Here is a 25,214-nt window from a genome sequence, read left to right on the forward strand (position 1 = left end):
AAGAGCCCAGATCACCGAACACAGGAAGGCAAAAGAAGTTTCCCCCGCATATTCAATCGGTGAATGTGGTAAATACCACCCAAATTACTAACTCGGACCGGATACGCACCCTTAGGGATGCCGACTTAACGGAACTAGCCGTCCCACAATATAAACTAGGGCCGGTCACCTTCAACCGCACGGATCGTCCGGTTAACGCCAATCATGGCAATCCAACCGCACTAGTCCTCGACCCAGTAATAGATGGGTTCCACCTCACTCGAGTCCTTATGGACGGAGGCAGCAGCCTAAATCTGCTTTACCAGGACACAGTGCGCAAGATGGGCATCGATCATTCGGCGATCAAACCCACTAAAGCCACTTTCAGAGGCATTATACCAGGTGTGGAAGCTAGCTGTATAGGCTCCATTGCCCTTGAGGTAGTCTTCGGATCACCAGAAAATTACCGTACCGAAGAGTTAATCTTCGAAATCGTCCCTTTCCACAGTGATTATCAGGCACTGCTCGGACGGACCGCGTTCGCTCGATTCAACATGGTGCCACATTAGGCCTACCGTAAGCTCAAGATGCCCGCTCCACGCGGCGTCATCACGGTCAACGGCAATGCCGAACCTTCCCCCGTCACAAACAAATACACTACTGCTTTAGCAGCAGAAGCAACGAGCAGCACCTTGCAGCCGAACCTCGAGTCGACGTCCAGACTCCCAGACACCGTCAAGGGACTCCGAACTGCCCCGCGGAAGGATAGCCCGGCTCGGCCAGAGCTCAATTAAACACTCCGGCAAAGGCCAGGACAGGCCGAGCTCAGCGGCTCAACCGCTCTCCGGCACGCAAATGTTTCTTACATTTCCTTCGCAGGTTCACCTTTGCGCCGACCAGGACGGGCCATACAGAGGCAGCTTGAATGCGCAAGGGAATCCTTAGACATTCCCCGCCATGACCATCCGGCTATATCACGGATCCGCACTCAGCTTCTTCCCCCTGGTCTCAGCAGGTTCCGCAATCATATTCCCTTTCTATCACATTACTTGTACTCATACGCATAGACGTACTATTCAAATACAACATGTGGATTTATATGACGTTTACCTGCTGTTATTTCTTATCGAAATTGTTTTCTCAAGTGGCATCCGTACACAGCGATATGTCTTAAAATATGCCAGGGGCTTCGTTTTACCCATAACATGACAATAAAGTCCGAACACCTTCATGGAAGTTCGGCACCCCGAACCTATAGCATTATATGCATCAGCTCCGAATCATGTCTTGGGTCAATAGTTGGGTTTGCCCGGCTCCCATGTTTTGGTACCTTACGTTCCGCTATATCGTCTAAGGTAGCACTGGGAGAACTACTGCGATTGTGTCCCGGTTCTTCCGGACGAGCACCTCAGTAGAGAAAGCCGAAAACTGACTGTCATGATACGGCGAGAGCTAGTCAGCTGTTCGAGAGGTCGTAAAATCTTTAAGGATTTCTCCTGCATAATGCCATAACCAATGCAGCGTGCGATGGATCGGTCTTTTCTCCGATCAGGTGCTTACAGAGCCCCTAGTACGGTCTTCCGAACACCAGGGGCTGCGCCTACCTTACTAAAGCTCCTATGGCTAAGTGAGAGTGATAAAGCCCTATAGTCCGATTGCCTGGTTCGTTGTGCTGAGCACCTCCTTCGAAGGACCCAAAACTGGGATAAAGAGTGCTCAGGTTTATCCCGAACACCCTCGTACTTCTTACGTGGGGGCAGAAGCCGATGACTGGCCAACTCTCAGATTTAACATATAAAACGGCCGCACAGGAGGGTAAACTTTCATATAACAGGAAACAAATCAATGACCTTGTTCAAAACATTACAAAGGACAAAATGATTTGCATTCATGGGAATATAATGTCCTTGGTACATACCTCTGCTGCAAGGTAGGATGCTTTCCGGACACTCTCATAATACAATTCAGGCTTGCGGTGCTCCTTCCCCTCTGGCGGTCCTTCGTCATCAGCTTTTCAGCATCCATCTTCCCCCAGTGCACCTTTGCGCGGGCGAAGGCCATTCACGCACCTTCTATACAGACCGACCGCTTGATGACGTCAAGTCGAGGGCAAGCGCTTACAAGCCGCTTCACGAGCCAGAAGTAGCTGCTTGGAATCGGCTCGGCAGGCCATAGCCGGATAACCAGATCTTTCATGGCTAGTTCCTCCGCCTTATGCAGTTCGATCAGCTGTTTCAGTTGATCGGCAAAAGGCACCGGATAATTCGGCGCCAAATACTGCGACTAGAAGAGCTTATCTGCGGTGTTCCTTTCTTAGGCTTGGTAGAATTGGGCGGCATCTGATATGCTGCGAGGTAGCTCGGCAAATACCCCTGAGAAATCTGGATTCGAAATTAGAAACATAGTTTTCCCCTCAAATACTTGCTTTACATGGAAAAAGCCTTACCCGCCGCGATCTTTCTCGCCTCTTGGATCCCCTGCAGGGCGCTTTGGGTTTCCCCTCGGGCATCGCTCGTGGCCTGACGCGCCTTGGTGAGTTCGGATTCTTTCTCCGTTAAACTCTGCTCCAAGGTCTCGCATTTCCTTACGGCCTCTTGTAGCTCCTGCTCGGCTTTAATAACCCTGGCCTCGTGCTTCTCACGAAGAGTCCGCTCTGTGGCTGCCTTTTTCTCGGCCTCAGCCACGGCCCTTTTAAGGGCCTCGACTTCGGTCATACTCCCTTGCACAAATTATGCAGCTTATTTCATACTGAAAATTTATTCGCAATAAACGCGAGCAAAGCTTGTGCATACCTTGTTTATCTCTCAACTGCATTCTCAATTGGCCAAGTTCTTCTATGGCCCGCTCAAGACTTTGATTCAGTCCGGAGATCTCTGTAGTACGAGAGGCAGCATTCGCTACAGACGCCTGCTTATAACAGAAGAGAAATCAATATCATTCAATGAGTCTTCCCGCGATCATAAATTCGATCCCCTGTCCGGTTCTTTCTTTCACCGAACAGTGTATCAGGGGCTACTATCTATACTATGACACTCTTCAAACATACCTCAAAGCCTCTTATAAGGCTGATACAGGCTTCGTTCAGTCCACTCTCAGTTGACTGAAACTTCTCAATCACCGCACCCATAAGGGCACGGTGTTCATCAACGATGGAGGCGTTTTTCAACGCCACCAACAAAGCATCCGGCACTTCTGGTTGGACAGAGGTCGCCGATGGAACAGGCACGCCACCTCCAGCGAGGGAAGCTGCCTGCTTGATTCTGGAGCCGTATAGGTCTCTGGAATTGCATCCGGCTGGGAGCCGAACTCAGGATCGCCCCCGCCGTCAGCTCCCATGAGAATCTTTTCCCCCACATGTCCGGCCCCTGAGGTTTGACCTCCAGGCGCCGCCTTCACGGTTTTTCCCTTTCCTCCTTGGCCGGGGTCCTTCTGGGACGAAGCCTCGGTGTTATGCACCTGTTTGGAGGAAGGGGCCTTTGGGGGCGTCCCGCTCTCCATAGCATTTGAGCTCAGCAAGTCCTTTGATGAGGATTGTTTGGTACGGGACCTCGCCGGACTACAAAAAATATGGCTTAGGTTAAAATACTAAGCCACGATGAGTCCGGACGCCTAAAACATACTCGGATTTTATATACTTACGAGTTCACCAGGGGCTGGGCCCTGGGATCCCATGCCGGGCCGCTGTCGGCGGCGGCAGTGGACTCCTCCGGAAGAGGAGCCTTTCCCCTTTTGGGCAGCTCGGCCTCCAAGTGTACGGAGGCCGTCCTCTTCTTTCTTCCCCCCGCAGGGGATTCATCTTCCTCCTCCTCATCGTCCTCTTCGGAGGCGGAATGGGCATTGGAGCCTTCGGATATTGTGTCCGAAGTGCCGCGGCGACGAAGGCCGCCCGGGTCTTTTTGGCCTCCTTCTCGGCCGTCTTCTTCGGCACCTTGTAAGGCGCCGGGACCAGCATCTTCGTCAGAAGTGGGATGGCCGGTTCTTCGGGCAGCGGGGCCGGACAATGGATCCGCTCCGCCTTCTTCATCCAGCCCTGGGAGAGTTGTATAAAACACGTTAAGCGCTTCCTTTGGGTTACGCGGATAGAAAAGTTTGATAACTCACCGAACTTGCCGGGCGGGACAGTTGGTACCCACGGTCCTCGGCGGAGTCTGGCCACGATTTGCGGGACTTGAAAAGCACCTTCCAAATGTCCTTGTGCGAGGAGCCGAAAAGCTCTCGCAAGGTTTGGTGCCTGGCCGGATCAAATTCCCATAAATTGCAAGTCCGGTGCTGACAAGGCAAGATCCGGCGAACTAACATCACCTGGACCACATTGACAAGTTCAATGTTCTTGTCTCCCATATCCTCAATGCGCGTCTGGAGCGCCGACAGTTCGTCGGACGAGGACCAGTCCAGGCCTTTCTTGACCCAGGATGTAAGCCGCAGGGGGGCGCCGGATCGGAACTCGGGAGAGGCGGCCCACTCTGTGCCGCGCGGTTCAGTGATATAAAACCACTGCTGTTGCCACTCCTTGACAGAATCGTTAAAGGTTCCCGTTGGCCATATGACGTTGGGCATCTTGCTCACCATGGCGCCCCCGCACTCGGCATGCTCGCCGCCCACCACCTTGGGCTTCACATTAAAAATCTTCAGCCATAAACCGAAGTGCGGTGAAATGCGGAGAAAAGCCTCGCACACGACAATGAATGTCGAGATGTTGAGGAAGGAATTAGGGGACAGATCATGAAGATCGATCCCATAATAATACATGATACCGTGAACGTACGGGTGGAGGGGAAACCCTAGCCCGCAGACAAAGTGAGGGAGGAATACAACCCTCTCGTGGGGTTCCGGAGTAGGGACGATCTGTCCCGCCGTCGGGAGACGGTGGCTGATTTTCTTGGTCAGGTACTTGGCCTTCCGAAGCTTTTTGAGATCCTTCTCTCGGATGGTAGAGGCCATCCATTTGCCTTCTGCTCCGGATCCGGACATCTTCGGAGGACCTTTTGTGGGCAGAGAATACGAACGCTTGGGCGCTGGAGCTTGAGCGGAAGGGAATGAATCGAGAAGTAGAAAGCATGGGTGCGAAAGGGAGTCCTTATCCCCTTATAAAGGCAGCAGGGATTCTGCGCCTTCCCACTTGCTTGGTAAAACCTCTTATTCCCCAAGCGCCGTAATTGATGGCGCGGTTGGGTTACCCACACCCATATTGATGAGAATCCCGTGATGAGGGGACACGATCTCTGCTTTGACAAGACGTGCCAAGGAAACCGCCTCGCGATACGTTCTGTGGCTGGTTGTGAAAAATGGTTCAAATAATGACCGGGCCGTGGTGTGATGTCATGCTGCAAAATGCGTCAGCAGATTAGATTTGTGGAAATCCTATTCTCTCTATGGTGGTTTCTGGAATTTGTTTTGCAGAGCCGGACACTATCCTTGTGTTCAAGATCTTCTATGGAGTATTCGGAGGGAGAACCCGCCTTGCAATGTCGAAGACAAATCTGCACGCCGGACTCATCGTCATTGAAGCCTGGTTCAGGGGCTACTGAGGGAGTCCTGGATTCACTACAAAAAAAAGACACATCCGTGACATTTTGGGCCGAACGAAATTTTTTCCAGTCATACATATGACACTTCTATGATGATAATTGTGACAAAACCCGGTATCATCATAGATGTGGTGGGCTCCTACTTCTATGACAAAAAACCATGACAGAAAATGGGCTTTTCGTCCTGGGCGGGCCGGAGACGCAGCTGCATGACATTCTTTGGGCCGTCCATGACGGAAAAAACCGTGGTAGAAGCGAGGGCGAGGAAATTTTTGGGGAGTTCCCGGTTACGGTGGGAGGTCGGGGGCCGAGCGATGCGCGTTTCTCTCGTACACGTACGCGCGTGTGTGCGAGGCGTTGGCTCTAACTGAACCCGAGCGAGGCGTTGGGCTCTAACTGAACCCGAGTGATTGCACTGCAGGCTACGCGTTACTGAACCCGAGCGATCGATCGATGGCTGTTAACTGAACCCGATCGAGCGATTCCTTCGCTACTGCTGCTAACTGAAGCCGATCGATGCTGCCTCTGGATGAACAGTGAGCGTTGCTGGGGGGTTTGGATGAATAGTTCCCGGTGGGGGTGGATGAACAGGACCCCGTGGTGTTGCCTCTGGACGAACAGGACCCCGATCGATCGAGCCGGTTGGGGCTGGATGAACAGGACCCCGTGGAGGGCAGGATGAACAGGACCACCCCGTGGAGGGCAGAATGAACAGTAGACGGTGGAGGGCTGGATGAACAGTAGCCCGTGGAGGGGTGGTTGAACAGGAGCCCGTGGAGAGGGCTGGTTGAACAGTAGCCGGTGGAGTAGCGCGTGGTGGAGGCTGGATGAACAGGAGCCCGTGGATGAACAGTCGCAGGTGGAGGCTGGAGGAGGTCGACGGTGGATGAACAGTAGCCCGTGGAGGCTGGAGGGGGTCGACGGTGGAGATGAACAGTGTCCCGTGGAGTCCCGTTTTGCGGTACGCCACACCCCTCCCGATGAACAGGACCCCCGTTTCGACCGTAGCGCTCCAACACAAGTCCGTTTCCTCCGTTTTGCGGTACGCCACACCCCTCCCGATCAACAGGACCCCCGTTTCGACCGTAGGAGGTCCGTTTCCTCCGTTTTGCGGTACGCCAGACCCCTCCCGATGAACAGGATCCCGTTTCAAACGTGGCCGGTCGAACACAAGGCCGTTTCCTCCATTCTGCGGTACGCCAGGCCTCGTTTCCATCGGCTGTTCCGTCCAAGCCCTCCCGATGAACACGACGACGCATTCCGTTCCGACCCAGCCGGTTGGCTCCCCATGAACACGACGACGACGCTGTTTCTCCGTTCCGACCCAGCCATGTACACGAGCCCTGGCCGTACGTATGCGCGAGTAGGCGTTCGAGACCCTGCCCGTATGTACGTACGTGGCCGTATTTTCTTTCTTGCACACTGGCCGCTGTACGTACGTGTACATGCTACGTGCGCGCCTCTACTACGACACGTGCGCGCCTCTACATCGACCAGTATGTACGTACACGTTCGCGACCAGAATGACAATGCTACGTACGCTTCGACCAGGTGGGTCCCGACTATCAGGCACTTCCTTGCCTGCGAAGATGTAGCTGGTGGGTCCCAGCAGTCAGGGGGGCGAATCGTTTTTTTGCCCGGACGCACTTCCTTGCGTGCGAAGATGTAGCTGGTGGGTCCCCGCAGTCAGGGGGAAACGTTTTTTCCGTGAAATACAGTGGCCCGTCCGGTGGGTCCCCGCTGTCAGGTGGAGGAATAATTATTTTCCGCGTAATAAGGAGGCACTTCCTTGCTGTGGCTGTGGACCCAGCTGTCAGCCTCTCCATGTACAGTCCACGTCCGATGGAAGCCGTTCCTTGACCACGTTGACCACGCCGCGCCGAGAGCACCAGGGCGGTGGACGACGGCGAGGCCTAGGAAGGGGATGACGCGGAGCCGGGGAAGACGCGGCAGTGGAAGCCCGCGCGGAGAGGAGTACGAGGGTTCACTGGTTCGGCTGCGGTGTGAGGCTGCCGTCGCCGCAGGGCCTGGCCAGCGGTGGGAATAGTAGGGGGCGGTGAGTTCTCCGCGGCAGCACAGCCGGCCACGGGAGGCAGGAGCATGCGACACGACCGACGCTGCTTTGGGCGGCTGGAGCAACAAGACCAGAGGTTGAAGAAGCACTACGGCCATTGGATGGACATCATACGGTCACTGGAGCTAGAATCGTGCATATTGACTAAGTTGACAAAGCCCTCCGTCCCCGTCAACTTAGTAGGCCCACAAGTCAGCCTGCCACTATACTGGGTCCCAGCTAGCAGGGGAGTATTCATTTTTTTGTGCGTAATAAGGACGCACTTCCTTGCGTGCGAAGATATAGCTGGTGGGTCCGAGCTGTCAGCGGCGGTAACGTTTTTTTCGTGAAATACAGAGGCCCTTTCGGTGGGTCCCAGATGTCAGGTGGAGGAATCATTATTTTGCGCGTAATAAGGAGGCATTTCCTTGCGTGCGGCCGTGGACCCAGCTGTCAGCCTCTCCACGTACAGTCCACTTCAGATGCATGTCGGTCGTTGACCACGTTGACCAGGCCACCCCGGGAGCACCAGGGCGGTGGACGACGGCGAGGCCTAGGAAGGGAACGACACGGAGGCAGGGAAGACTTGGTAGTTGTTTCCCACGTGGAGGGGAGTATGACTATAGGAGGGTTTACTGGTTCGTCTGCCGTCACCGGAGAATAACAACAGGTGTGGGTGAGTAGAGGGATGGCTAGGCCAGCGATGGGAGTACGGTGGGGCGGTGAACCCTGCGCGGCAGCACAGCCGGCCACGGGAAGGAGGGAGCAGGCAGTCCCACCGGCGCTTGTTTGAGCGGCTGGAGCAGGAAGAGCAGAGATTGAAGAAGCACGATGGCCGTTGGATGGACATCCAACAGTCATTGCTTGTGCGTCAACCTTTTTTTAGGAAAGCCTCAAATATGTGGAAAACAGCATACAACTCATCTGCCATTATTTCTAATAATTTACAGCCCATTTGCTAATTCTGAAGGTTTTTTGGAGCCCATATTCTTTTTGTTAGCATTACAGCCCATATTGTGGCCACGGTTAAAAAATTATACGAAATGTTGCATATTTCGGTGCGGTCCGAACTGTTTTTAATCCCGAAATTTCGAGTCACATTCAAACTGATTTTAAAAATAAATGTATATCAATATAAAATCCAACAAATTGTCCACGCATAAAAATTAATGCAATTTAAAATCTTGAAATGAAAAAAAGAAATTTGAAAGTAATTGCCGGTTTGATGTGTTTTAAAAATGTACAACCCATTTCTCATTACTGATAGGCCATTTTCTCGTCCAGCCGAATGAAGCTCTCCTCGTCTTGAAAGATTTGCAGCCCAATAGGCCTGACAAAGTGACTTACTTGGCAAATCACAAAAAAACTGGGCTAGCCATTTTCAGAAAGAAAAAAAAACTACTGGGCTGGTCTGTGGTAAACATAAAAGAGAAGGCTGTCTAGACATGCCAGAGTGCCCCGCACAGCCCAGTTGACACCCTGCTTCCGTCTCAAAAACAAATTAGATAAATGCCACAACAAATATGGCGATTCATAAAAATGCCACTGCAATTTTTGCAAACTTTGGAAAACGCCACTGCAATTTGCAAACTTTGAAAAATGCCACTCCAGACTTCGAAAAATGCCACTGGGGATGGCATGAAAGGGCAATTTTCAAAGTTTGGAAATTGCAATGGCATTTCTTAGAAACACCAGATTTGGAGTGGCATTATCAAATTAACCCAAAACAAAAATAACTGGGCGAGCTGCTGGGTCCCTGATGTCAGCCGCTCGTTGTGCAACTCTCTCGTTTATTACTACGTTGACAATGGCATGGGACCCAGATGTCAGAAATCCATTACGAGGAGCCATTTTTTATTGGATTGAAATAAGGAGGCACTTTGCTTGCGTACTGCTATGACCTTGGCGGGTCCCTGCTGTCATCCTCTCCACGTACAATCATCTCCTGGTTGTGTACGCGTCAACTTGGTAGGCCCACAAGTCAGCCTCTAAACCCGTGGAGGACAAATACAACCCATTTAAAAAAATAACAGCCCATTCCATATGTTCAAACGGAAAGTTCAACATTCAGAGCAAAGTAACAGGTCTGATCCACATATAGAGTACTGAACTTCCACGTTGACAACCATCATAGCCAAGTTAACTATCTACTTCCACTAATACTCTAGTAGCGTACAAGTACTAACTTACTCTTAGCTAACTAGACGATGCCGGCCGCCATCTGCGGTACACGCTAAACGCCGGCACCGGCGTCCTCCGCCTCGCCTCGGACTTGCCAGAGGTGCGATAGGGCGCGTTGCTCGCGCGCGTTGGCCCTTTCCATGCCGGCGTGGTCCACCGAAGCTTCGGCTTCTAAGCGGGAAACCCACTTGACGAGCTGGTAGTAAAAATCGGCGTCGCGAACGCGTGCGTGCCCGACAGCCTCCAGGGCTATTTGCCGGGCGCCGGCCTCCACGTAGTCGGCCCACGTGCGGGCGCTCTGCTCGCGACTCAGAGCGTCGGTGCGCTGCTGCTCCATGTCCCGCTGGCGGCGCAAATCGGCGATACGCTGCTCATCCGCCAAGCGGTCGCGCTCCAACAACTCCTGCTCCTCCGCCAGGCGGTCGCGCTCCAACAAGTCCTCGATCTCCGCATTGCCATCTAAAGACCGATAGAATGCCTCCTCCCTCCGTCTGCCTTCCGGTGAAAAACCGAACACTAGTTCCGGCGGTGACCGCCTCCGGCCACGCCTATCGCGGACGGGCGGGGGCATGGCGGACGTGGCGAGAGCGAGGATAAGTGGCGAGCAACGTCGGGCCGGTGGGGGCTTATGAGGATAGGGCGAGTTGGGTCACGGTGCCACCATAGAAGGCCGAGAAACAGTACTTATAAGCGGAAGGTAGCGCGACGGTCATCAGAATTCAATGCATAATGAAGCAGGCATGGCTTAGCGCGCCAGCTTGCCGTGGAAAACTAGAGAAACTGAAATTCTGACTGTGCGTCCCGTTGCCGTCCGTGCTGGGTCGCACGCCGGCCTTACGGTCAAACGAGTGCACTCGAATCATCTCCCTCCTTGTCAATAATGATTCCACGGATTTAAAAGGCCCGCAACAATTAAAGCGCATCTTTTTTCGCATCAGTTAGCTGCCTTAATTACGGCCGGCTGCATGCGGGCACTCAAAATCGCTCGCAGCCAGTACGCGGAGCAGCATGCAACGAGTCGCAGCCGAGGGCATTAATTGATGAACTTTAGCTGGGAGATAAGGCATTTGCGAACGTTTTTGCTAGTAGTTTCTTCAGATTCGCATGGCATTTTCTTCAGAGCAGCTTGTCAGTTTCTTCAGAGGTAGGCATTTCTATTCAAAAAACTGCCACTTCGGATCTTGCGTCGCAACTAAAACAGCCAGGAGCGCATTAGTAGGCTAGCTAGTGATCGATCGGTAACTTGTAAACACTGAGCGAACAGATATAAGGAACTGTTAATGCATCTCAATGATTCACAGATCATATACAAATATGTAGCTCCAAAAGCAAAGATCAGCCACAACTAAAACCAACTAGTACGATTCCCATACATAAGATCAACATGTTAATGCATCTCAATGATTCACAGATCATATACAAATATGTAGCTCCAAAAGCAAAGATCTAGAAAAAACATATGTTCTTCCTACTAACATGGATGCTTCTCTTGGCCAACATTCAGTACAGACTGAATGACAAATTTGTTTGTGAAGTCTACAATTCCTCTTGCAAACGTAAGTGGTTTCACCAACAGCTGGAACCATGGGAATGAACCACACATGATGGAGGAACATCCACTGCAATATGATTTGGTCTTCTCTTGATCACACGGCGAGACTATTTTCGGAATACAAACTTTAACTTAGGCAAAATGATGCCCATTGTATAATCAGACCAAAGCAATGAAGCACCTAGTGTTGGCCAATAAATAGTACAGTACTACTTTTCTGCAGTCCATGAAGTGACTATCCAATCTTTCTGTGTCTATTTTCAAATGGCACTGCATGCAGTGACTATACTATTCTCTTGTGCAGTTCAACCAAAATTGCGGTCACTTTGTGTGTTTGCTAAATAGCAACGGGCAGACATCTCTGTCTGCACAAATATCAAGCAGCTAGTAAACATATACCCCACCTTGTATTTTCGGTTTAAACATGTCTCTTCCGCTTAGATCTGTCATGTTTTGCACTGGACAATTTGATACAGTCATGTTTTGCCCTGGACAATTTCATACTGAATTGATTTGCTTGTTCAGAGCAGAAATATAGCGCCTATTCTTCATCAGACCAAGGATATCCATGTTCGCAGTGATGGAAGAGGTGAAATCGATACAACCGAAATTGAGCATCCAGTCATTGAATCATGTCCTGCACCTCCAATGTAGGTCCACCCTGCCAATAAATTCACATGCAAACCACTAGTATTACTATCTAATGACAGTACAAAAAGAGTAGCAAGATAGTAGCAAACCATGTACCTTCTTAATGAACAGCTCATAGTGCCACCAATTGGATATAAAGGTTTGGGAGAAAACATGCTCCTAATGTTGAACCAGTTGGACTTTTTGTGCAGTTCCACTAAACTCGAGCATCCCTGTTTGCATAGATATTGAAAGTGTGATTACTATAAAAGTGGCACTAGTTGAAGCATAGACTCACAAATATAAGCATTCCAATTTCTTAATGGGAAAAGGTAGCAAGACTGTTTCTAACCACCTTTTTGAAGGAATAAATAAGGCAACAGAGGCTGATGTCAGAAAGGCATATATAGTTCTTTCTGAAAGAATGATCGATTCCTGACCTTTCCTCTTCTTTTAAGCATATTTTGTGCAGTTCAACTAAAATAAAATGCCATCACCGCCTTGACAATTCAGTGACACTGTACAAAAGGAAATGACTTAACATTACATCATGATGTCAGGTATGTAGTCGACAGGCATTAGAGACAAACTTACAGACCTCCTCCGATAACATAATGAACATTAATTTTAACAAAGGTGTGACTAGCTTTACCGGGATAATTTGAGTGAACTCTACACCCTCTGTTCCTTAATATAAGAGGTTTTTGCGGTTCAGTTTAAAGTACCCAAACGTCTACTAGTATTTAGAAAAACAGGTAGTAGTTTTCTTGAGCACATATCTGGGAAAGCTTGCCACCCTTTATTTATGTCCATACGCTAATGCAACACCATTCGAAATTTCGAATACTACAAATATACACTAATCCAGTGGCTAGTGCAACAGTAGAGTAGTTATTTTATTACAGGGTACAGTACAATGGTTTTACTGAACAGATTTCAATAAACTCTGGCACTGGAAGATTTCTATAAGAATTAACAATACAAAATGTAAAGGTAACACGTTTCAGCATTGGTATACTAGCTGTGCATGAGCATTAAACCAAATACAAAAGTCTGAAGGTAACTAGCATTATTAACTAATGACAGTATAAAAAAATTGCAAACCATGTACCTCCAAGGTAAATATCATTTCGAACTCGGGGGGACCTTAAAAATTGCTATCCCAATCTTGATAATCGATCAAACATAAAAACTTGATCGAACGAATCAAGAGAACAGCCGGAGGAGGAGGTGCCCACTCTTAACCTTTCCTCTTGTCTTCATAATTTTTTGTGCAGTTTAACCAAAATAAAATGACATCAGCGCCTTGGCATTTTGGTGACACTGTACAAAAAAATTAACTTATCTCATGAAAGTGAGGTATGTAATCTATAAGCATTAACAGTGCAAAAATCTGAAGGTAGTAACAAGTTTCATCGTTGGTATACTGGCTGTGCAACATCATTAGAATGCCTTAGTTGAAAAATCTTTAATACATCCACAATCAACAGCTAACCCTGAAATAATCCAGTGACATTAAATGGCATTGCTTAAATTTATCGGTGGCATTAGACTGAGTGCGGCATTAGTTAAATGTGGCATCACTTTAGCAGTAGCATTGCTTGACTTGACTGCTGGCGTTATACTAACAGCAAAAAAGTTAGACTAAGAGCATGCGAGGCCCATTCGGACAGTGGGCGCACCAGTACGATGTACCTCCACGGACGCATAGAGTGGTGAGGGAGGTATGGTTGCCCAGAGCAACAAATATCCAGGCAGCATATGTGGATTACGTCCCATTTTTGTTATGTTTAGCCACCTTTTTCCTATGTGAGGACAACAAACCGATCGACCTGGTCATTCTCTATTGCGTTGTCATGCCTTTCTACCCTTCTTCAACCAAGAGACACGAGACTCGTTCCTTAGCTACTGATTTTCCCCTTCTCAACCTAGATGCGGGTTCGATGCCTACTCTCTTGGACAGTACAGTCTCCCTTCCTTTCCTTATTCAACCCAGACATGGATTAGTCTGCATGAAGTAGGGTTTCCTTTAATAGTGCAAATTAAGGTTTTCGTCTGCGTGACCAGCAGAGCAGAGGATAGCAAATTGGGAAGATGGTGGAGTGGAAAAAGATCCACATGCAGCGACATGGCAGATGGGGCAATAGAACAAGGGTATGGTTCGAAAAGAGGTAGCATACCTGAGGGTCGGCGGGAAGTGGCTTCGCTCGTGGTCATCGTCCTCCACACGCACTACGACAGCGAGCTTGGGGACGGAGGCCATCCCGCGCGGGCGCTAGGTCTGAGAGGACGGCCTTGTCGTCAGTGCGTGACCTCGCTCGCCGACGACGAGTGCGTCAACACTGCACGTCCTTTTCTTCCCCGGCGGATCTGTGACCACCGGTGAGGAGGGAGAGAGAGGCCGTCTTTTTTAGATCTGGAGAGAGGGTGATAGTGTGAGAAGCAAGTGGGCAGCCCTTAGCAAGAAAGCTCTGAAGCTCCAGCCTATATATCTTTTTATACTACTAGTACTAGAGGTGGAGTAGTGGTAGAGTAGTTTATATTTTCTCTGCAAACAGTACCAGTTAGTCGTGCTTCAAAACTGAACGGCACGCCATTAAAAAAATAAAGTCGAGAAATAATGCGGCACCTCGGGCCAACGCGGCCAGATCGCATTTTGCACGAGAAATTACACACGATGTTTCGTTGACATGTGGTCCCGTTCCAACATGTCAGTGAGACGACGGCGAGTCCTTTTGTACAATTTCCGAAAGGACGTGTAGGCCGGGGCGCCTCTTCGTGTACCGTGGCAAACTGGCAACCGTCCACCGACTCTTCGCCTTTCCCTCTCGATTTGGAACTGCTGTCGCACGCTCTTCCTCCCTCCTCCATTTGCCTTCACCCTTCCTTCTGCCATTGTTCGATCGTCTTCTCCATGGAGGGAACAAGCCGGAAACGACCCCGTTATTCTTGCCCCGATCTGAAAGATGACGTGGTGGGGGAACTCATTGATCGGTGCGACGTCATCACCTCGGCTAGCATGGCAGGTTCGTTCAAGCCCATTCTCGACTCAACTAATAACATCATTACAAGGAACCCAAGGGTCCAGGAGCGGTTTGATCTCCCTTATCTTCTTCGCTATAAGCCTGTTCGCATGGGCGCGGACGACGGAGGCCTCGCCTTGTGCAAGTTGATGCCGCTTGATAATGATACGTGTGATGTCAAGATGCCATCGCTTAAGGGTAAGTCCTGGGCTGGCACAAATGGAGATTGGGTTGTTTATATTGGGTACAATTGCGAGTGGGAACTTGTGAATGTGTACACTCGTCAGCGGATTCCACTTCCAAAAATCTCCGAGTGCCCTGAGGTTGAGCACACAGATGATCTACGTACGTTCAAATACGATCATGGTGACTGTCGTCTACTGAAGATAGCAATTTGTCGAGTTCCCAACCGCTCTTGGAATTACAAGAACTATCAAGTTGTTGCTATCTTCGACAAGCTTGTTGCCGTCCTTCGTGGTTCGACTGGATGGATATTGCTCAAAAATCAGTTTCTATACACGGATGTGTACTGTGATGCAATTGAATACGAGGATCTTGTGTTTGCTGCCACCACTCGTGGCACTGTTTTTGCATGGGATCCTCGTAGTTTCGGTACGTTTGTCTTCCACCGTAATTATAATTGTTTCATCCACATGCATGCGGGTTAGCAAGTTTCCCTTTACTAATTAACCTTCTTCTTGTGTTTCCAAGGTCCTGTGAACATTCCACCACCTATACTTGAAAAATTTTATAAGCAAGGGGGAGATGATGATGGTGATGATCACGAGCATGAGGAGGAGCAGAACTTATATACTCAGTGGCGCCTGGCAACTAATTCTGATGGATCACCTCTTCTTGTCTGTATACAGTGCACTCAGACTGTTACTACTGAGGAAGCAGGTGTTGTCTCCCATGGTCGCCCTCTCCTGACCTATTCCAACACCCGTTGCATGGTATTCAGGACGGATACTAGTGTGCTAGCGCAAACACCTTCTCCCTGGTTCAGTATTGATAGTCTTGGAACAAACTCGCTCTTCCTTGGACCAAACTATCCAATGATGGTGAAAGGCGATCCAGCTGCTGTTGACACAACGTTACTACCATTTATGAGAAGCAACTGTATCTATACCTCGGACATTTCGGTGGTTCCCTACCCTGGTCCTGATATATGCCGCTTCAGCCTGGATGATCAGTCCTGCGTTGCTCTCGATATTGACAATAGCTGGCCCTTCCCAGAGCACCTATGGTTCAAAGCAAGCGTTTCCAACGCCGAGGATTGGTTGAGTTGAAGTTCATTTCATTGCTTGTTATTTGTTGTGTGATGAAAACTTTAGTATTTGCTAGAATGTTTTGTTGGAAATAATCTATAATCCAACATGTATCCTCGTTGTCGTTGTGTGTTGATGACTTGTTGTATTTAATGAATGGTACATTTCAGTTGCGAATGCATGTCATAGACTCAATTTATGAATGGTTTTCGAGTCACTTCTTGGAGTGTGAGTACCGTAGTAGTATAGCCAGCATCCGGTTAGTATATGAAGTTGCCACATCACATAGAGCCAACCTAATATTGGAGTATGCTAGCCCTCCACCGGCGCGCCGCTTCAAATGGCGGAGGAAGTGAGAGGTCGCGTCACCTTGTGTCCAGATCTGAGATGCCACGTGTACCAGATGAATGACTCCAAGTTCGACCACCGTGATGTTAGGTGCGAGCCCAGGAACACTGTTGGAGAGACCCCCCTCATAATTTTCCTACATTGGTCGTTTGATTCATAGGATAGAATGCTATAGGATTTTTTCCCTATGTAATCATCTTTTAATTGGCAATCTAGCATCCACTCCAACTTTTGTTTCACTTCCTTTGTTCCTACGAAGAGAGTACTTGCTCTAAATGATGTGCCGCTGCAAGAGCCGCCTATATTTATTAACCATGCTCTAAAAAGGTGGACCAGCTTTGGCTATAGTAGTACTGTACTAGGTTAGTAGGTGACCTTGCGCTTGGCTCTTCTCCTCTTCCGGAAGTCGAACAATAATGATGGTACTACAGTAGTACTTCTGGCAATCTGACACCAAATGAACTGCTGCACGTCCACCGCTTGTAAGCAAAAGTTTCTCCTCGTGCTGCGAGCCACCGCGCACGCGTTGGCGAGGGAGAAGGCGTAGTAAGCAAGCTTCTCGTCGTTCTGCGAGTTGACGGGACACATCAAAGTTATTTATTAGTACTCTTGGAGTAAACTCGCTCTTCCTTGGACAAAACTATCCAATGATGGTGAAAGCCGATCCAGCTGCTGTTGACACGACGTTACTACCATTTATGAGAAGCAACTGTATCTATACGTCGGACATTTCGGTGGTTACCTACCCTGGTCGTGATATAGTAGGCCGCTTCAGCCTAGATGATCAGTCTTGCGTTGGCCTCGAGATTTACAATAGCTGGCCCTTCCCAGAGAATCACTTGTGGTTCAAAGCAAGCATTTCCAACGCCGAGGATTGGTTGAGTTGAAGTTCATTTCATTGCTTGTTATTTGTTGTGTGATGAAAACTTTAGTATTTATAATCTATCCTCGTTGTTGTTGTGGGTTGATGACCTATTCTATGTAATAAAATGATATGCCTGTGATAAACTTACTAAATTTATGAATGGCTATCGAGTCGCTTCTCTGAGTGGGTGCTGCGACGAGGCAAAAAAATATTTTCCAAATACATAATTGTACGTGCATTGCAACAGGTTATCAGATGAGGCCAATCAACAATAGTACACTATTTGTACTAGCTTCACATGCTGCACTATCTCTACGTCTACGTACGTAATACAATAATTTTTAAACTTGAGACCAGCCACCCATCCTCACAAAGAACACTTTTAACCTAGCACAGACTCCATGAAATTTGGCCACAGTGTGAGGTGGGCCATATGTTAATGTGTTCGCTGTACGTAACCAGCACCTCGAATCCTCGATACTACTACTATAAGTAGTACTAGGAGTAGTAGGGTGGCATGGGCCAGAACAAGCATTCACGTCCAGGAGTACGGCACACACCACCAGCACGACTTCCATCTGACACCATATTTCTTGGAGTCCGTGCTACAACAATCTCTTCAACCTAGTCGTTTCTCTAACTCAGCCATCGCACGGCGGGTTTCCTCAACTACGGTCCCACTTGTAAGGCCAACTCCAACGCACGACCCCAAATGGACCTCTGTTTTGCCCGGATTCTGTCTGTTTGGGTAGGGCAATGGGGTCGTGTCCGGGCCATTTCTCGGATGCGGTGGTCGTGCGCCGAACGCGCGACCGCATCCCGGCCGCGTACATTTTTCTTTGCAAACACATATCTTTTTTTCATCATTGATTTTTTGGTACATGGAAATACATCACCAAAATTTTGACTAGAAAAGCAAGACCAAAGAAAACAAGAACCACAAGAATACATTTTAGAAGATATCCAACTTCCATAACTGCTCCTGTAAGTTGGATTAGTGCCTTCTCGATGCATTCATTGTTGATCTGCGGAGGCTCGATCTTGCGTGCTTCTTTCTTCTTCGAGTGTAAAGAAGTAGACGTGTCTAGCCTCTATTGTATCAACAAGTGCACTAGTCTCATCTCTAGCCTCTATGCTAGCTAAAAGTGCTAGAACATCTACTAAATTGTGCTCTATCAATATATCATTGTACTCTTCTTCCCAATGCCAAAACTTGCATCCATTCTACACAATAAAATTTTAAGTTAGCACAACTAGTCTAATCCGAGAGCAAACCGAAGATTTGGTCGAGTTCTTCCTCCTTTTGCCGACACGTGGGACATCCAGCATCCAGGTCGTGTCATGCAAGAAAATAGAGTGGTAGGTGAAGCCACGTGATGTGCATCTTGGGTTAAACTGTAAATAGAATCTTACTACTCTTGAGTAACTCCAAAAGCGACCACCGAAGATCTTTATTGGATTTTTTTTCATCACCAGCACATCGAGGTGAAAGATGTGCAGGTTCAGTGGGTCCTCTTGCGTTTTCACTGACATGTGGGACCGCATATGAGCAAACAGACGATGGGCTCCGCGCGTCTGCTGGCTGGCTGAGAAGAGAGATAGAGGAGGGCCGAGCACGGACTCCAGGAAATTTGTTCTACGTACTCGATATAGTGGAGTAACCAGCACCTCGATATAGTGGGGTGGCATGGGCCATAACTAGCATTCATGTCCAGTAGTACGGCACACGCCACCCACACGAGTCCCATCCGACACCAATTTTCTTGGAGTCCGTGCTAGCTATAGCCATCTCTTCTCCCTCCTGTTTTCTCAGCCATCGCGCAGTGGGCGGGGTGGGGGTTTGCCGACAGTCGGTTTGCTCAACTGCGGTCCCACTTGTAAGTGAAAATGCAACACATCACGCATTCCCCCTTGAGCGGCGTGCCGGACAAACCGTGTGGGGGTGCGACGCGAACACGGCAGGCTTTTCCTTTTGAACTTGTAACTTGTAAAATTTGGTTCTGCTCCATGGGGCGACCGATAGATAGAAATAACGATTTTCCCTAGAGTAATGAGAAGTTTGGTTCTGGCACGGTTCATGCATGGAGTACGTAGGAAAATTATGAAGTTGATGCGAAAGGTAAGATAATTACTAGTAGTACCATATACTACTACATGGATTTGACGGAAAGATAAAGATACATACGGATCCATCAACGACATCCTCACGCCCTAGTGCACCGGGTCACCAACCGACGAGTGAGGAGCACCGGCGTTGGCGGCAAGCTCAACGTGCTTCTAAACAATGCCGTCCAAGGTTGCCCTGCGGTCCAAGAAGGCCAGCGTCCTATCGTCCTCCTCTTGCATGTAGTAGTCCTTGTGGACGATTTGCGCGTAGACGTGGGTGATTATGTCGATGGTGTCTTGCTGCGCCAGGCGCTGCGCGGCGAGCGCGACCTCGAGGTGGACATTCTCCGGCGCGACGGTGGGCAGTCGCAGGGCCAACAGTGTGTCGAAGAGGTTGTCACCAGAGGCTGTTGAGGGTGGCAGGCATCGCAGAGCCTGGGCGCGTGGGCTGGAGGCGTACGTCAAGGTCGTCCGCGAGCTTCTTGACGACGGTGAACTTGTCGAGGAAGCCGACGAGGACCTCGTCGAACAAGGAGACGAAGCTGTCGTCCAAACGGCCCCTCGCCCTGGCGGCCTCAAGCACTACCTGGAGACATTCCTCGGTGCCAGGATGCAGGCCGGCATCGTGGACCATCTTGCACAACCGGCTGATGCTCACGCTCATCGCCTCCATGGGTCTAGCTTCTAGTCAACTGATCTTGCGATTGGAGTGATCACTCTTGCCCTTAGGTGCGTAGGTGCGTAGGATTTTGTAGATTGGACTGGCGGGAGCCTTTATATGAGAAGTGCAGACTGCGTTGAATTCACGTGCGTGTTGGCCATCTACTCCTCGCCCCTCTACTGCACCTGCCTTTGGCTGTATGACAGGTTGGCCAGCCACCCGTTGGACCCACGTGTCATACACCCAAAGGCAGGTGTAGTAAGTCAATGAAGCTGCGTCCCCCTCCGTGCCCGTGCATGCTTTCAATGACTTGAGACTACCAAACATCACATACGGTGGTTAGTTCATTGCATGTAATCCTATTAAGTAGCAAAAAGACATTAAGTTACCTCGCCGATAGGAATAAAACAATACACCATGTATTTATTTATAGAGGGAGTATAACCAGCATCCGGTTAGTATATGAAGTTGCCACATCACATAGAGCCAACCTAATATTGGAGTATGCTAGCCCTCCACCGGCACGCCGCTTCAAATGGCGGAGGAAGTGAGAGGTCATGTCACCTTGTGTCCAGATCTGAGATGCCACGTGTATCAGATGAATGACTCCAAGTTCGACCACCGTGATGTTAGGTGCGAGCCAAGGAACACTGTTGGGGAGACCCCCCTCATAATTTTCCTACATTGTCGACGACGAGGTGCCTATGGTGACTTCGTAAATTTCAAGATGATAGTGTCGTGCGTGTGTGCGTTCATAGGGGTGAGTGTATGCGCGTGTATATGAGCGCTTGCGTCTGTACTGTGTAAAAAAAACGTAAATGCGTGTCAAAAAGAGACTAGTCAGTATACTCAATATTGTGCACCTCGGAGAGGAAAACGATAGAACTAGTACGTATTTATTTACGGTGCAGATTCACTCATTTTGCTCCATATGTACTCCGTCTCGGTGTAGTCTAGTCACTTGTTGAAATCTCCAGGAGGGCAAATACTCCTTTCTGGTTTACAGGGCTATACTAGCAAGTAGTTGTACGTACTAGTACAATAGTGGGCTCACATAGCAATTTTGTCTCATGCAAGAGCCTGGCTATATGCGTGCTCCAATGTTCGCAACTGCAACGTTTGGTTTGCACTTGGCTCTTCGCCTCTTCGAGAAGACGAACAATGATGTTACTACTACTGCTTCTACAGTGTCGAATCCACTGCTGCATGTCCATCCACCGCGAGCGGGACGGATAGCTTATTGTAGAAGTACTACTAAGCAAAAGCCTGTCCTCGTTTGAGAGCAACCGCGCGCATGGGTGAGGGAGAAGGCGTGTAGTAAAATCAAGCTTCTCCTCGTTGTATGAGTTGACGCGACACATCATAGCACTGGCCCCACATGCTTGCCTCTAAACTTGGCTGAAAGACCCGTAGTGTACATTATATTTGCTGCAACCTCTAACATTTACCCACCACAAATTAAAATATATGTGGCCGTATGCATCGTTCTGATGCAGAGGCCGGGGAGTCCCCCCTTTTCGAAAAAAACAAATTAAAATATATATTCCTGTCTTGACCAGATGAGCGTGCAAACTACAATCACCAGGGTGTCAGGTAGGGCCAGAAGACTATTTTAATTTTTTTTAAAAACTTCAAGACGGCCACATAGCATGGAGCCGACCCCAACGATTTTAAGCTTACAGGCATGGTACACGCTATCCCAGACTACTCTACACATGAAACTGCCACACGAGTGTCCAGGCTGCGCTTGGCTCTTCGCCTCTTTGGGAAGTCGAACAATGATGGAGTACTACTGCACTGGAGGAGTACTACAGTACGCTTCTGGCCATCTGACACCGATTGAACTGCTGCATGTCCACCGTGTGCGGGAGGGAGAGCGTGTAGCGAAAGCTTCTCCTAGTCTTGCCAGCCACCACGCTCATGGGCGAGGGAGGGACGCTCCTGCCTTTGCGTGTATGACAGGTGGGCCCGACAGGTGTGTGGCCAACCTGTCATACAGCCAAAGGCAGGTGCAGTTACGTCCGCGAGGGAGAGGATAATCAAACTTCTCGTTGATGTACGAGTTGACGCGACACATCAAAGCACTGCACTCGATATATTTCAATAATTTGCGTTTACCGATGCATTAATTACAACGCATGCATGCATGCCGTGACTCTCCTTTTGATACTTGCATGTGTTGATTTAATGCACCTTGAAGTAGTATAAAATATGTGACGGTAAAGCTTTGTAATACCCCGGCCCAAGTCGAGAGATGGTTGTGCACGAGGAGGGCGAGATCATGCAGACCGAACAGGACCCGACGATGGAGCTCTCTAAGGTCTCGATGGACCTCACCGTGCTCCACTGCCCCTTGTGCCTCCGCCCCTTGAATTGTGGTTTCTCAACGAGTTGTGCTGAACTTCTTGTGAATTGTGGTGGTTTTTAGTAATGAAAATCGGAAGGGGCAGCCCTTCTTTGATAAAAAAAAATTTAATTGTCCTTATATATTCATAAGTCTTGCTATAAGTCGCAGTAGATGCTATATAGGTCCGTCAGATCTTACATCAAGATCCGTGCTTTAAGATTTTCTTTTTTCTCTCTTAAATCTCAGTCGAGTGAGACATAGCCACGCCATTAAATAGAGGCTCGGGCGCCATTAATGGAGACCTTGGGAGAGAGGTGGACGACAGATGGAGGTCAAAGGGCTCTCCTCCCGATAAGCACGCGCAGGGGTCTGATCGCACGCCTCTCGTACTCAAATAGCTACCCTGCACGGCGCCTCCTAGCTAATAAAAAATGGGGACGCGTGGCGGCACGTAAATGGTACTAGTAAGTAGAACGCCCACGGTTTCAATAATACTTGTGTTTCCGATTGTAACGTGACAACACTTGTTCCAAAATGACTTTGTTGATTGTTAATGTGTGCGCCTTTGGAAATCGGACTGCAGATTTACCACAGCATGTTGGTGCCTTGTCATGGCACCAAGCCAAGTTTCATTATTTTCATGCGTGTTTTGGATTTACAGGAATTAAAAAACTAAGGTTCTCAATGTTTCCAACCCAGCCACGACGCCCAGAATTTTGAATTTCATTCCCATTTCTTGCATGGAACCTAGAAATTTACCTGAGGACACACATGTGATTTTTCAACCAACTTTGGTGCACTGGAACATGTGCTTGTATTTCAAATTTGAATTATGCACACAAAGGTGACACGTTCCCTCCCAGAACCACGAGCCTTCTTGAGAGAAGCTCCGATTTGCAAGAAGCTTATACCAAAATTTGTTCCTATTCGGCCAATTTTTTTACCACGGCATGGTACTACCATGACATGACACCATGCCAAGTTTCATGATTTAAAAACCAAGTTTCTCAATGTTCTCGACCGAGCCACGATGCCCAGATGTTTGAATTTTATTCTCATTTTTTGCATGGGACCTACTCCCTCCTTCCATCTATATAGGGCCTAATGTGTTTTTCAAGAAAACCTTTGACTATTGACAAGATTAATAGCACATGAGATATATACTATGAAAATTATATTATTGGAAGCTCCTTTGACATACAAATTTGAAGGTATGCTTTGTGTAAGTTGCATGTCATATATTATTGCTCTAACGTTTGGTCAAAGTTAGCCTCGGAAAACGCATTAGGACCTATATAGATGGAAGGAGGGAGTAGAAATTCACCCGAGGACTCAAATGTGACTTTTCAACCAACTTTGGTGCACGGGAGCATGTGCTTGTAGTTCAAATTTGAATTATGCACATTAAATGACCAAAAACTCAATTAATGTGTAAATAAGGCCAAACGAAGCCGGAATAATTCCAAAATTTAACAGGGCACTCATGTAGTTCTATGTTGCCTTTGTAAATAAACTCAAGGGGGACAACGTATATCGTTTTGCACTCAAAGGTGGCACGTTCCCTCTTAGAACCACGAGCCTTCTTGAGAGAAGCTTCGGTTTGCAAGAAGCTTATACCAAAATCTGTTCCTATTCGGCCAATTTTTTTTACCACAACATGGTAGTACCATGACATGACATCCATGCCAAGTTTCATGATTTTCAGACGTGTTTTGGATTTACAAGAATTTTAAAACCAAGTTTCTCAATGTTCTCGGCCGAGCCACGATGCCCAGATGTTTTAATTTTATTCTCATTTCTTGCATGGGACCTAGAAATTCACCCGAGGACACAAATGTGAATTTTGAACCAACTTTGGTGCACGAGAGCATGTGCTTGTAGTTCAAATTTGACTTATGCACATTAAATGACCAGAAACTCAATTAATGTATAAAAAATGACAAACGAACCTGGAATAATTCCAAAATTTAACAGGGCACTAATGTAGTTCTATGTTGCCTTTGTTAAGAAACTCAAGGGGGGCAGCGCATATCGTTTCACACTCAAAGGTGGCACGTTCCCTCTTAGAACCACGAGCTTCCAAATCGGCCCAATTTTTTACCACAACATGTTAGTGCCATGACATGACACCATGCCAAGTTTCATGATTTCCAGGCGAGTTTTGGATTTACATGAATTTAAAATCAAAGTTTCTCGATGTTCTCGGCCGAGTCATGACGCCCAGATGTTTGAATTTCATTCTCATTTCTTCCATGGGACCTAGAAATTCAACCAAGGACACACATGTGATTTTTAACCCACTTTGGTGCACCGGAGCATGTGCATGCAATTCATATTTAGATTATGCACATTAAAAGTCCAGAAACTCAATTAATGTATAAAAAGGCCAAATGAACTCGAAATAATTCCAAACTTTAACAGGGCACTCATATAGTTCTATGTTGCCTCTGTAAATAAAATCAGGGGGAGGCAGCGTATATCGTTTCACACACAAAGGTGACACGTTCCCTCTCGGAACCACGAGGCTTGTTGAGAGAATCTCCGGTTTTGCAAGAGGCTTATACCAAAACTTGTCCCAATTCAGCCAAAAATTATACGTATGAAAACAGGGTTTAGATTATCCCAAACATCTCGCTACCTAGACCAATAATGTACTATGATTTGAATTCAACA

The sequence above is a fragment of the Triticum aestivum genome, chromosome 4D (genome assembly GCF_018294505.1).
Source record: "Triticum aestivum cultivar Chinese Spring chromosome 4D, IWGSC CS RefSeq v2.1, whole genome shotgun sequence".
NCBI classification, from domain to species: Eukaryota; Viridiplantae; Streptophyta; class Magnoliopsida; order Poales; family Poaceae; genus Triticum; species Triticum aestivum.